Below are 12,897 nucleotides of genomic sequence, written 5' to 3'. Positions count from 1 at the left end.
AGATTTAGTTATATGATAGTCTAAATCTGTATTTTGTATTATATTACTTGAGTCTGTAAAAATGTCAAAGATCAGACTGGAGTATTTTTCTTTAAACAGTCTCAAGCCTAAGAATAAACTCTGGAAGAACATCAACAAGATCATGCCTCAGAGAAATTGTGAAGAAGCTTGGAGTTGAATATCGACAAGTCAATTTCTTATTAGAGATCTCAGAGATATCGACAAGTCAAAATACATATAGAGATCTCAGAGATATCGACAAGCCAATTCAACATTTAGATATTTGGGGACTTCGACAAGTCAAGTTCTGTAATAACCCCAAAAATTTTGGACTTTTTGTAATCCTTATGAATAGTGAATTTGCTGATTAAGGAATTTTTTCATGCCACACTATGTAGGAGTTCTTTTATTGATATTCTGAGATCTTATTAGTACTCCGTAGAGTATATGAGTGTATGTAAATATCGTCAGAATCCAAAATAGAACACTTTGATTTTTCCCGAAAAATCCACGGATACCGAAAGAATTAAGTATAAGGTAACATGATGAAAATGATTTAAATTCAAGGATTATAAGAGCGGATCATAAAAGGAATATAAAATATTAAGAAAGGTTTAGGGGAACCCAAGTAATAAGATCCTGGATATGATCCCTCAAACGACGAACCAGAACGAAAGTTAAGCGAACCGTATAACAGATAAGCGGTCATTAGCCAAGCAATTAAGATTTAATCAAAGAGGTTAGTGGATGGTGATGTCATCACACCACAAGGAGGAGATATGTGTTAAAAGATGACACAAGCAAGATGACATAAGCATGACTAGTAGATATTTTGAGTTGGTTGATTATTATCCAAGAATTTTTTTTACCATGGTAAATTCTAATTAATCAAGCAAATAAAGAAACAACCACAAGTCAACCAAGCAAGAATCAAGAAACATTTCATTCTCTCCTCTTTTCCAAAAAGCTCTCGGCCTCTTTTATTATTCAAGGAAGACATTTTGCAAGTCCAAGCTCCACTTCATAAACAAATCCAAGATCAAGCTTGTAGGAGGTCAGATCAAGGCTCCCTAAGGCTTTCTAGCAACTTATCACTCGCCAAGGAAGGTAAAACCTCATACCCTAGCTTTAATTTTGAGTATTTAGAAGTTTTTATGCTTGATATAGTATATAGAAGTATGATCCTTGTTTGTTAGAAGTTTGGTTGGATTTGTAGTGATATTGGGATATGAATCTTGGTTAATGGTTAATGAATCTTAAGTTATGGTTAGTAGATCATGTTTGTGGATGAATGAGTTGGAAAACCTTGAGATTATGGACTGAATTTGCCTTGAGATTATGGACTGAGTCTCCTAATGTCACTTAACTTAGAAGTAGAAAGAGCATAGTTCATGGAATTAATGTGACGGTCTCAACCCCGGGGTCAGGAGTTGACGTCACCAACAATAATACTAATAAACAATATAACCCAAATTATTAATTATACATAATCTCGACCCCTTTACCAAGACCTTTTCCAGGTTTAAGTATGACTTAGGTTACAACCATCACAAAACCAACTTACTAAAGACAATCCAAACAATACTATCTTTATTCAACAACTCAACAGACCCGCTTGGTCCAACACAACTACCTCAGAGGAGCCTGACACGGAAGGAACTGGAACTCTGCCCCGAATACCACTGAAGAATATCCTAAGTATCTACAATATATATATAAAACAATTTGCAAGGGTGAGCAATCAATTGCTCAGCAGTACCACTATATGAATAATAATCAAAAACAGTTTATGATAAACAGTTATAGGAACAGAAATCATAACTTGTTAAAGCAAGTAAAACAGGTATAAACTGGATATCAAAACTAGCATGCTGTGTAAAACAAAATCAACTGTCGTGTGTTGTGTATAAATACTAGAGTTCAATTTTAGCATGCCATTTTCATTTTCAAACTTTCCGTTCCATTACAGGAACCATAAAACCATTATCCCATTATGGGGACCCCAAAATCATTTGTTCCATTACGGGAACCATAAAACTTGTCCCATCACAGGACTTATAAAACTTGTTCCTCTCCGGGAACCTCAAAATCACTTGTTCCATTACTGGAACCACAGAATCATCTGTTCCGTTATGGGAACCACTAAATCATAATCAGATATATATTGGATGTTATCTAGGGACGGCTGATCAGGCCTCCACATAAATTATCTAGGATAGTTGGCCGGGCTATCACACAAAATGTCTAGGAAAGCTGATCGGGCTTTCACACAAAATTACCAGATCCGTAGAGACTAGCTAGCTCTCTGATTATCTATGATGGACTAATCGGTTATGTAAGGCGCGCAACCGAACTAACCACTTACGCAACGTTATCCAATATCTGATTCGTTTCATCCAGTTTTCAAATCCACTTTTACCTATCTCTTTTCAAAACAATTTTATCACAGCACACTATTCAAAACTTCATTTCATTTTAATCACATTTTAGAGATAGGTACTTTCAGAAGTTACTTTTTCCCCAAAACATCAGTTAATAAAACATATTTAAATACGGGGAATACGTAACTTAAACCATTCTGTTCCAGTACATAATTTAAATCAACAACTATTCATATATACTGAACTGTAAAAGATTAGTTCAGGGGTACTTTCCTTGCAGAGCTTTACAAATAATATCAATTGATCTTGAGCCAACACGAACGCTCAGACTTTAACGTCTAACCACTAGATTACCCTGGATTCGACTCCAACACTCAGGTCCTTCAATTGGAACCTTACTAAGCTCGTCGACTGTCCACTAGGCTATCCAACGCCAACCCTTGGGCTTTTCGACTAGCACCTACAAAGTCGAAATACCCTAATTTAGACTTTCGATTATGCTTGACATATTGTAACACCCCCAGATCCGGGGTCGGGGATCCGGGTCGTCACGAGTTCCATTTCCCTTAATAACACCCAATCTTAATAATTACTCAACTACTCTGTACTGTGACCCCACAATAAACACACACACCACACGTTATAGTCTCAGAGATGAACATCCAAAAATAACCACAAGTCATTTTATTCCATAATTATCTGCCAATACACCTTAAAAGGTTTTCTGAATAAATTTACATTCTTTGCCATTATTACAATTCATAAATATAAATAAATCTGGTCCATCAAAAGTTGAAAGCCTAGCCTATTGGTAGTTCCTACCTCAGCTATGGCGGCATCAATGCTTCTAGAAAACTGCGGAACGTCTCCTAATCGCTTGCGAATCGGGAGCTTGGTTCTGTTCATCTTTTCTATCTGTTGTTGTGTGATGAAAGAAGAAAGCAAGGGTGAGCAGCAAGCCCACCAAAATAATATGTATAATGATTAATAGTATATGAGTCTACTCATAATACTCATGAAAATCTTGGTCAAAAGAAATGAACCAAGTTTGATATCTTAATGTGATGAAGTCGCAAAATATTTAGTATATATACATATATACTTTTCAAAATATTGGAAGTCCTCTTCCATGCATAATATACACAAAGTCCCAGTGTATAACTGTATAAAAAAAATATCGTTGCAAGGTGATCTCATATATCTAACCTTGTTTCAATGTTTTTCTGAAAATCTTTGTCATTCATAAGACAATTATTAATTAGATATAAGTTTAAAAGATGAAGTTACCAAATACTTCACTACACTTATATCATTCCCAAATACTACTTGAACTACCACCGTTCAAGTTATAATCAATTTCAAAAGTTCATCCCACTGATGAGACCACAAGATAAGACTTGAATAGATTCAATCTTTGAAATATTATTGAATGAAAAAGTTATGAGATACTTTATTTAGTCCCGATATATATATATCCACATATATATATCCCTTTAAACATTTCCTGGAATCTCTGTTATGCAAAGTATGAACAGAGTTTGAAACATCCAATGAATTTTGGAAAGGAAAAGAATTTTGGCATAAACCCGATATCTCGCTGATCAGGCAAAGATACCAATAAGTAACCTTTTCTACTGTAGATGGATGAATTCCTCACCGGTCATCACCCTGGCCGCATTAGGACCTCGCGCTAGACCGTACCCCGGCCCCTCACGCGTTGATGGACTGCCACCCAGCCACTTACACAATAATAGACCGTACCCCGGCCTGTCGCTTATGCCGACTCAATCAAATGGACTTACTTCCCGAACATTGGGCAAGTAATCAAATTGTTTTCTCAAAACAGCAACCTTGTTGCGAATATAAAATACACCACAGAGCCGGATTCCCCAGGTTTTGAGCGAGTATTTAAATCCCCTTTAAAAAGGAAGATCTTAAATATAAAAATGAGTTTTGGGATCCGCTCTGACTTTTAAAAATCATTTTGAAGACTCGAAAACACTTTAAAGAGTGTTTGGAGTAAGGCTGATTTAATGGAGTAAATCAGTCCCCAGAATATTAGAAAATATCTGAATATTATTAATTAAATAATATTCCCATAAAGAATAGTCTTTATAAAAATAATTGAAGTAGAAGTATTAAAATTTATACTTAAAACGAGTATTAAATAACCAAAGATATACTTATATGAAAGTATTATCTTTATTTGAATAATCGAAAATAAGTTTGATTATTTACACCTTATTCTTTAATAAAATAAAGAATATATCTCAGCAAATAATCGGAGTCATAGATCCTCAAATGAATATTCAAATAATATTCAATAAATAAAATAAGCTGAGTCATAATACCTCGAATGAATATTATAAATAATATTCATTAAATAAAATAAAGGAGTCATACATCCTCAAATGAATATTCAAATAATATTCAATAAATAATATAAAAGAGTCATAAGCCTTCGAATAATATTCGAAATAATATTTAATAATAAAATAAAGTTTCAAGTTATCGAATAAACCTTATTCGATTAATAGTTTAGAAAACTATAACCATACATATATATAAATATAAATATATATATAAATATCCATATCCATATATATAAAATCTACTCGGGATCCTCGACTCCCGGTTTTTGAAAATATTTTCACCTTTGGGTCCCTATACTAAGGGTATATGCAAGATACCGCTATCCTCTAGCATAGGTATTATCAACTGAACCAACAGATATATATTTCAAGAATATGAAACAGGCATGCATATATACCATATCACATGCTACAATATATCGCAAGAATTTGCTAAATAACCAACATGCATCTATCGCAAGATAATGCATATACAAGTGTATTCATCACAACAACAGTATAACGGATAGAATACTTGTCTGAGCGACTGGGGGTTACGAATGGCTCGGGACGAGTCTGGTAACCTATAAACAACAAGTAAGTTGGAATTAAACCAAAGTCACTTGCAAATCTATACTTTAACTAACTTAGACTCTAACGCTTGTTTTGCGCTCACTGATTCGCTTAAGTCACTCGGGTACCCTCGGCTCCACCATTTTTAATAATTTAACCTTTACGAGTTTTAAAGCGATTCCTTCTCGAGTGACTTACCAACTGCCTAAAACACTTACCATAAATGTTTCATGCATTAATTAACCCTTTTTGATCTTTAACCTATATTTCAAAGTAAGGCGGGGGGGAAAAGTTTCGTTCGCGAAACGCCGTTACTTGAAACGGTCGTTTCTCCTAAACCGTGCATCGGAATCGAACGAACTACATATCAAAACGAAGCTCGTAACATGAGCTATCTAAACATGGCAGTGGTCATAATCTAGCAGGGGGTTCTCGGGTCCTAATGCTATGCACAAAAACAGTCCAAAGAAAATCGGACGTTACGACGGCTATGTTTACGCGATTTCCAATTTTTAAACCATCCACAATCAACCCAAATCAACCTCAAATCCAACATACAACCAACATCCATCCTTATCACATCATAACAACCCCAACCAATCCAATTTAATCATTTATACTTATGCTTAAACTTAACTTTAATCATGCTTAAGTTCTTTTAAATCAAAACCACAACAATTACCATTCCATTTCACTACCATACCAAATCTCAAACTCTAAATCATAACAACAAGCTACAATAACATCCTACTCATCAAAATCACCTTATAATATATATGAACCTAGGGTTTGGAAATGGTATACCTTCCTTGAAGTGGTGGGTGGAGCTAGGAAGCCTTAAGAAGCTTGGAGAAGTTTTAAGAAAGCTTGGATCTTCAAGAAAACAAGACAAACTTCAAGTTAAAAATCTTGAAAACACTATTCATTGTCTTCTTCATTGATTAAATGAAGAAGTTAGAGAAAGAATTAATGGCTTAAACTCATGATATAGCCATAACTAAGCATGAAGATGATTAGGGAATTTTCTTACCAATTTAGGAAGCTTTGATCTTTGATTTTGAAAAATCTATGCCTTGAAAATGCTAAAAAGCCGTGAGCAAGATGAACTCATGCCTTGGTTGTTTTGATTTTTTGATGGAAATGATTTTTACTTGGCTTGGTTGACTTGATTTGTATTTGATTTAGCAAATTACTACCTTGCCCTTGAATTTGTGTGGTTCTTATTCAACCACACCTCCTTCCTTCCCATGTCATGCTTACCTCATCCTCATGATGTCATCCTTCCTTCCTTGTCTTCTTTCTATTGGTTGGATGACATCATTCCCATTAATCCCTTTGATTAACTTCCTAATCGTTGCCTAATGACCGCTGATCTGTTATACGGTTCGCTTAACTTTCGCTTTCATTTATCGTTTGAAGGATCATACCCGGGATCTTATTACTTAGGTCCCCTTAACCTTTCTCAATACATTGTATTCCTTTTATGATCCTCTCTTATAATCCTTTAATTTAAATCCTTTTTATCCTGTTACCTTATACTCAATTCTCTCCGTATATTGTGGATTTCCGGGAAAAATCAAAGTGTTCGGAATTGGATTCTGACGATCTTTACATACACTTATATACCACATAGAGTACTAATAATATCCCATAAGATCAATAACAGAACCCCTACATAGCGTGGCATGAAAAGTTTTCTCATTCAGCAAAAACACTATTCATAAGGGTTTCAAAAATTTCCAAAAATTGGGGTTATTACAGTCTCCCCTCCTTAAAAGGATTCCGTCCCGGAATCAGATAGAAAACAAATGGGAATACTTGCTTAGCATTACACTTTCTAACTCTCGAGTCAATTTTCCCACATTGTGGTTCTACCACCAAACTCTGCCTAGTTTGATAATCCTTCTCCTAAGCACTTGTTCCTTTTTCACTCTATAACCCTTCCTGGTTGCTCCATATAGGTTACGTCGGGTTACATATCTATGCGCTCATATGCCTCTATTTATCTGGCATCTGAATTACACTTCCTTAACATTGATACGTGAAACACGTTACGACCTGCTACATGTTCGGGGTTAGGGCTAGCTCATATGCTAACTTCCCAAACATCTTAATATATCCAAGGGTCCAACAAATTGTAGACTTAGCTTTCCTTTCTTTCCGAACCTCATCAATCCTTTCTAAGGGATACCTATAACATTACTAGGTCCCCTATTTCATACTCTTTATCCTTTCGTGTGAAATCAACATACTTATCATGTCCATCTTGGGCTACTACCAGCCGTCCTCTGATTAGATCTATCATATCCTTGGTCCTTTGGACTACTGCGGGTCCGAGCATCTTGCGCTCTACAACTTCATCCTAACATAAGGGAGATCGACATTGTCTTCCCTCAAGGATTTCATAAGGCGATATCTCAATACTGACATATGATCTATTGTCGTAAGAAAACTCAATCCGTGTTAAGTGATCATTCTAATTTCTTTCAAGTCTATTGCACAGACTCTCATTATAGCTTTTAACATTAAAGCTTTTGCTTCTCAATACCCATTCTTTTCCAGTTCGTAATCGCTATCACCTTCCGTTCCTAATATTATACTGGTTATACTTTTGCTCGTTAGCGTTCTATAACCTTTTAATGACCACGACAACCTTAGTATCACGAATGTGTTTCCATTCCGCATACTACCACTACTTTATTACTCCTTTTTCAGTTGTTTCTATTTTCCGGAATTTGATCAATCAAATAGAAGTAAAGGAATTTGTTGAGAGATCACTATGATCACGAACACTTGTCCTATTGCATAGTTAGTACAGAAGGTGGCCAGCCTTTAGTACTTGACAAGCAATTAAACAATAGATGGTATCCTACTAGGCTTCTATCACACAGATAGATAGTCATTCGGCAATACCTCCCCTTTCTGGAAGGGTTGTTCTTCTCAGATTACATGAAATGAAAAGAAGAGAAAAGAACGAACTGAAGAGAATTGTATATTCATAAAAAATTTTATTGCCATAAAATATCGGGCTTGGAATCTACCTCTGAACTATAGAGGTTTGTCATAGAAGAACAGAACATATATGTATTTATATCAACATCAAGTATTATAGCATCGCATTTCACGTGCCTAAATATTTTCGCTATCCCGTCCATCATTCTATGGACCCATGCTCTTCCTCGAGCTTATACATAATTACCTTTGAAACTCCCTCGATATCGAAAATCGAACCTGGGATCTCATTCTAGACATCATCGTTACTAGAATTCTATGCTTGCATCGCAACCTTCCTCGTATAATAATATGGCTCTCTATTGATAAGAAAGAATAAATATTTCACTAGGTAGATACTCTACTTAATTAGTTTATCAATGATAACTTATACATTACCACGACCCGATTAGTGGTACTCAATCTCAACATCCATTCCAATACAACTCTCATGGTTGTAATCAGCTCATTACTCATAGAATCATTGCTGCCTTACTATGGTCCACCACTGACCTACCGTAGTCGTTCATTTTCCATAAAGTCTTAATATCTAACCATACGGAGTCCATACATGTCGTATCAAATCCTTCTAAGGAGGTAACATAATCACCATTTATGATTCATGGAGTACACTCCTGATTCTGACATATATACATGACATGAAGCAGATAAAATTGCAGAAGAGTTTCGCTCAAAGCAACGATAGGAGGTTAATACCATTCGTAATCATATGCCTTCAATAGAAGACTTATCTCAAAGGTTTGTTTAGTCCTTTTTGAAACATAGTCCTGGCTTATCTCAAGATAGGACCTTCTAAGATAGATAGCCCGTTCATGGCGATTACACGAATTAACCTTTACCAACTACTATTACGGTTGGGTATTGCACAGTCATCAGAAGGAATGTCAATCTTCCAAACCATAATACAACCTTCACAGCTTTAACCATCATCACTGTATTCTTTTGGCACAAGCGCCTATAATTATCCTCTTACCTTTAAAGTGTCGGCCACCTCTTTGGCCTTTCCTGATAGTACAATTTCCTTACAGTCAATGTCATTTTAACCACCTCCAAATAAATTTTCTACCTTATTTCAATCACAGCTTATGTGAAAATGCTTTTCTTTAATATCTGATGAGTAAATAAAAAAAATATCACCATTTTTCCATAAGTTATTGCCTCAGTCTTTAGAGGTTAATCACTGTCACGACTGACTCTCAATTTATACTTAGAACATCTTATCTTAAGTCCTAATTGCCCTGAACAATTTCGACCATTAGTGGTTCGATCCATACCTCCTCGTGGTTTAACACGTGCCTCACTTGGCATCAATATAATTACGTCATATTTCCTTTATCAACATTTCTATTCTTGAAAATTTTGAATATTACCTTTCTCCTTGTAAAACCTCTAGGGTCATCCTTGAATCGTTCCTCCTGTATTCCCTGGATACAGGGCATATCAAGATACCATTTATTAATACCAGAATCATTGTCTATATACTTCTGAAGAATTTCTCCACTGATTCTTAAAGGTTCTTGTTACCTTAATCCTTTCCAATTCATACTGTTAAAACTCATGTTGTCCCTATTAAGGGTGAAATGCCAACCTTTATGCATTCCCCTAGGATTCACTTCAAGTTATCGGGGTTTTATCCTTAATTCCACCTTTAAAAGATACTTACACTCTTCCATGGATAAATCAAGTCATATATACTTGATAGATTACCTTATTCAATCATTCTCACTTCGATAGTCGATACCTAATTTCATAATAGCATCCTTATTCAAATTGAGGTCAATCCATATGGCCTCCAAAAGATAACAATGGTCATCCGCTTATCTTGCCTAATTTGGTAACGATAACAAGGATGTTCTGGAGGATATTGGTCGTGTTCAACGTGAACTTCTTCTTAATAATTCCTTATTTACTTTTGTTGTTTATCTCAACAGTCACCTCGATGTTGGGATATCTTTCATATCTGGCGTCTCCCTTTCTGGGTATCATGCCACCGGTCTTACATCACCTTCTTGAAGGTCACTTCCTTCATCCAATTTTCTTAATTTCTTACTTTCTTGTCTCCTCAGTCTATCCGCGTCTCCTTATTTATCCTTCGAATTATCTCAAGGTTTCCTCGAATCTTCCCAACTTACGGGGGATAAAATATATGTATCTCTTATGCCCTCAACCATCAATTTTAACTCATGGTGAATCACCCTCATCCTGACGATTACATACTCTTCTATTTCCATTTCTACGAGTCTTTAGGGTTTCCTCATACCCAACTCCCTTATCATTCCTCAAACTCTATTGCCGTTATATTCCTTTCTCTTATCATTATTTCATGAACCAACACAACATAAGCATTGATTCCAAACATTCCGTCATTCTGGATTCGTGTCTTCAGAACGAATCTTGACAACTTTTACAACTTAAATTCACAATTCATCATACTCGTCTGCCTTTGTTCTGGCTCTAAAGCTTTTACTCTATCTCTATAACCTTGGGAAGTACTTTCCTGAAAACAATTGACTGAACTTAAATCAGTTTATTATAATCTCTTGCTTCGTGTCTTCCTTGGTCTTTCACCAGCGGGTGGTCTCTCTCTTAGGAGGGTAAGTGATAAAAATAGTCTTTTGTGATTCGTCAATTATTTAGAATCTCAAATAATTCCTATATTTCCTTTAGCCAGGCTCTTGCCTCGACTGGGTCAACCTGTTCCTTGGAACTCTGAGAGCTTAGAGACTTAAAGGTCCTGAAAGAATTTCCTATCGCATTGTTTCCTCAAGGTGGTGGTTGGGGATAATAGTCTAAGTTCTGTCTAGACAGGTCCATGAATTGCCGTATAGGAGTACCGTCTCGGGTCTCCTTTCCTTACTCAACTTTCGGTTTCCTTGGTATGAAATGTTTCATCCTACTCCCCATAATTGGGGTCATCTTTTAATTTAAAATCCTCATTTTCCACTCCATTATATCATGGGTTCCTTCTATCTTGATGGCGACCTCCCTGACTATCACGTTCAGGGTTTGCTCTAAATCTTATTCCTCAAACTATGGCTCTCATCTAAGTTCTCATCCTTACGCTCTTGAACTTTCGGAACCCAAATTCTATAGGAATACCTCATTATTCCCTTATCATCTTTCTCGATATTAATCTTTTATCTAATTGTTGGCTCTCTGCCTTCATTCATAACTTTTTCTGGCACAATATGATCTTTTCCAATAATTCGGGCTGTATTGCAATCTCAAACAGCTTTTCGGTACCGGCTCCGGTTACCTTCACTTCTATTTCCATTTTCTCAAAATCTCTTATAAACTCTCCAAAAGACATTATCATCTTGAGTCTCTCCTTTTTACTAAGGGCATCAGCCACCATATTGGCTTTCCCCGCATGCTAAAGAATCTCCCAATCATTATTCTTGATTAGCTCTAACTGCCTCCTCTGGCATATGTTGAGCTCTTTCTACGTGAAAATGTACTAGAGCACTTATGGCTTAGGTAATTCTCGTACTTCTCTCCATACAAGTAGTGCCTCCAATCTTTAGGGTAAAACTATTGCCACGAGTCTAAGCTCATGGGCGGGGATATCGAATTTCATATTACCTTAATTGTCTTGACGCAGACGCGATTATCTTGCTGTGCTAAGAAGCACCCTAATTCCTTATGCGAAGCGTCACTACACTTCACAAAATCTCCTTTTCCATCCGGCAACGCCAGCATAGGGGCCATCACCAACCTCTGCTTCAGTTCTTGAAAGCTGTTCTCGCATTTCTCTGTCCATTCGAACTTCTCAGTCTTACGAGTAAGCCGCGTTAAAGGGGCTACTATCTTTACAACTTGAACGAACCTCCGGTAGTGACCGGCCAATCCTACCTCTGGTAGTCGACCAAACCATGGTCATCAATTCATCAGTGGTCCTTTATCCAATCCTGTCAGGATCCTGCATGGGGTCCTCCTCAACAACTATCCCTACTAGGACAACATCCTCAATATCAACATCATCCGGTCCTACATTAGGACACTCTATCGGATCCACAATCCGATCTCCAATTAGTAATAAAATATCATCACGATGTTGCTCCTCAACCTCAGGGTTCGGAGTCCCGCTACCATATACGATAACGAACTACGCTCCTATCATGATATTTATAAGGGTTCCCATAAGGGTTTTAACTGTCAGTGCTACGTTAGGTAGCCCGACTATGAACTTGGCAAGAGTTCTTATTATCTTAGTTAACTTATTATCTTAACGTCCCATCATCTCTGAGGTTTATAACGCTTAGCTCTGATACCATTTCTGTAATATCCCCAGATCCGGGGTCGGGGATCCGGGTCGTCACGAGTTCCATTTCCCTTAATAACACCCAATCTTAATAATTACTCAACTACTCTGTACTGTGACCCCACAATAAACACACACACCACACGTTATAGTCTCAGAGATGAACATCCAAAAATAACCACAAGTCATTTTATTCCATAATTATCTGCCAATACACCTTAAAAGGTTTTCTGAATAAATTTACATTCTTTGTCATTATTACAATTCATAAATATAAATAAATCTGGTCCATCAAAAGTTGAAAGCCTAGCCTATTGGT

Source organism: Apium graveolens, chromosome 7 (assembly GCF_009905375.1).
Source record: "Apium graveolens cultivar Ventura chromosome 7, ASM990537v1, whole genome shotgun sequence".
Classification (NCBI taxonomy): domain Eukaryota; kingdom Viridiplantae; phylum Streptophyta; class Magnoliopsida; order Apiales; family Apiaceae; genus Apium; species Apium graveolens.
This window is presented reverse-complemented; position numbering follows the sequence as displayed.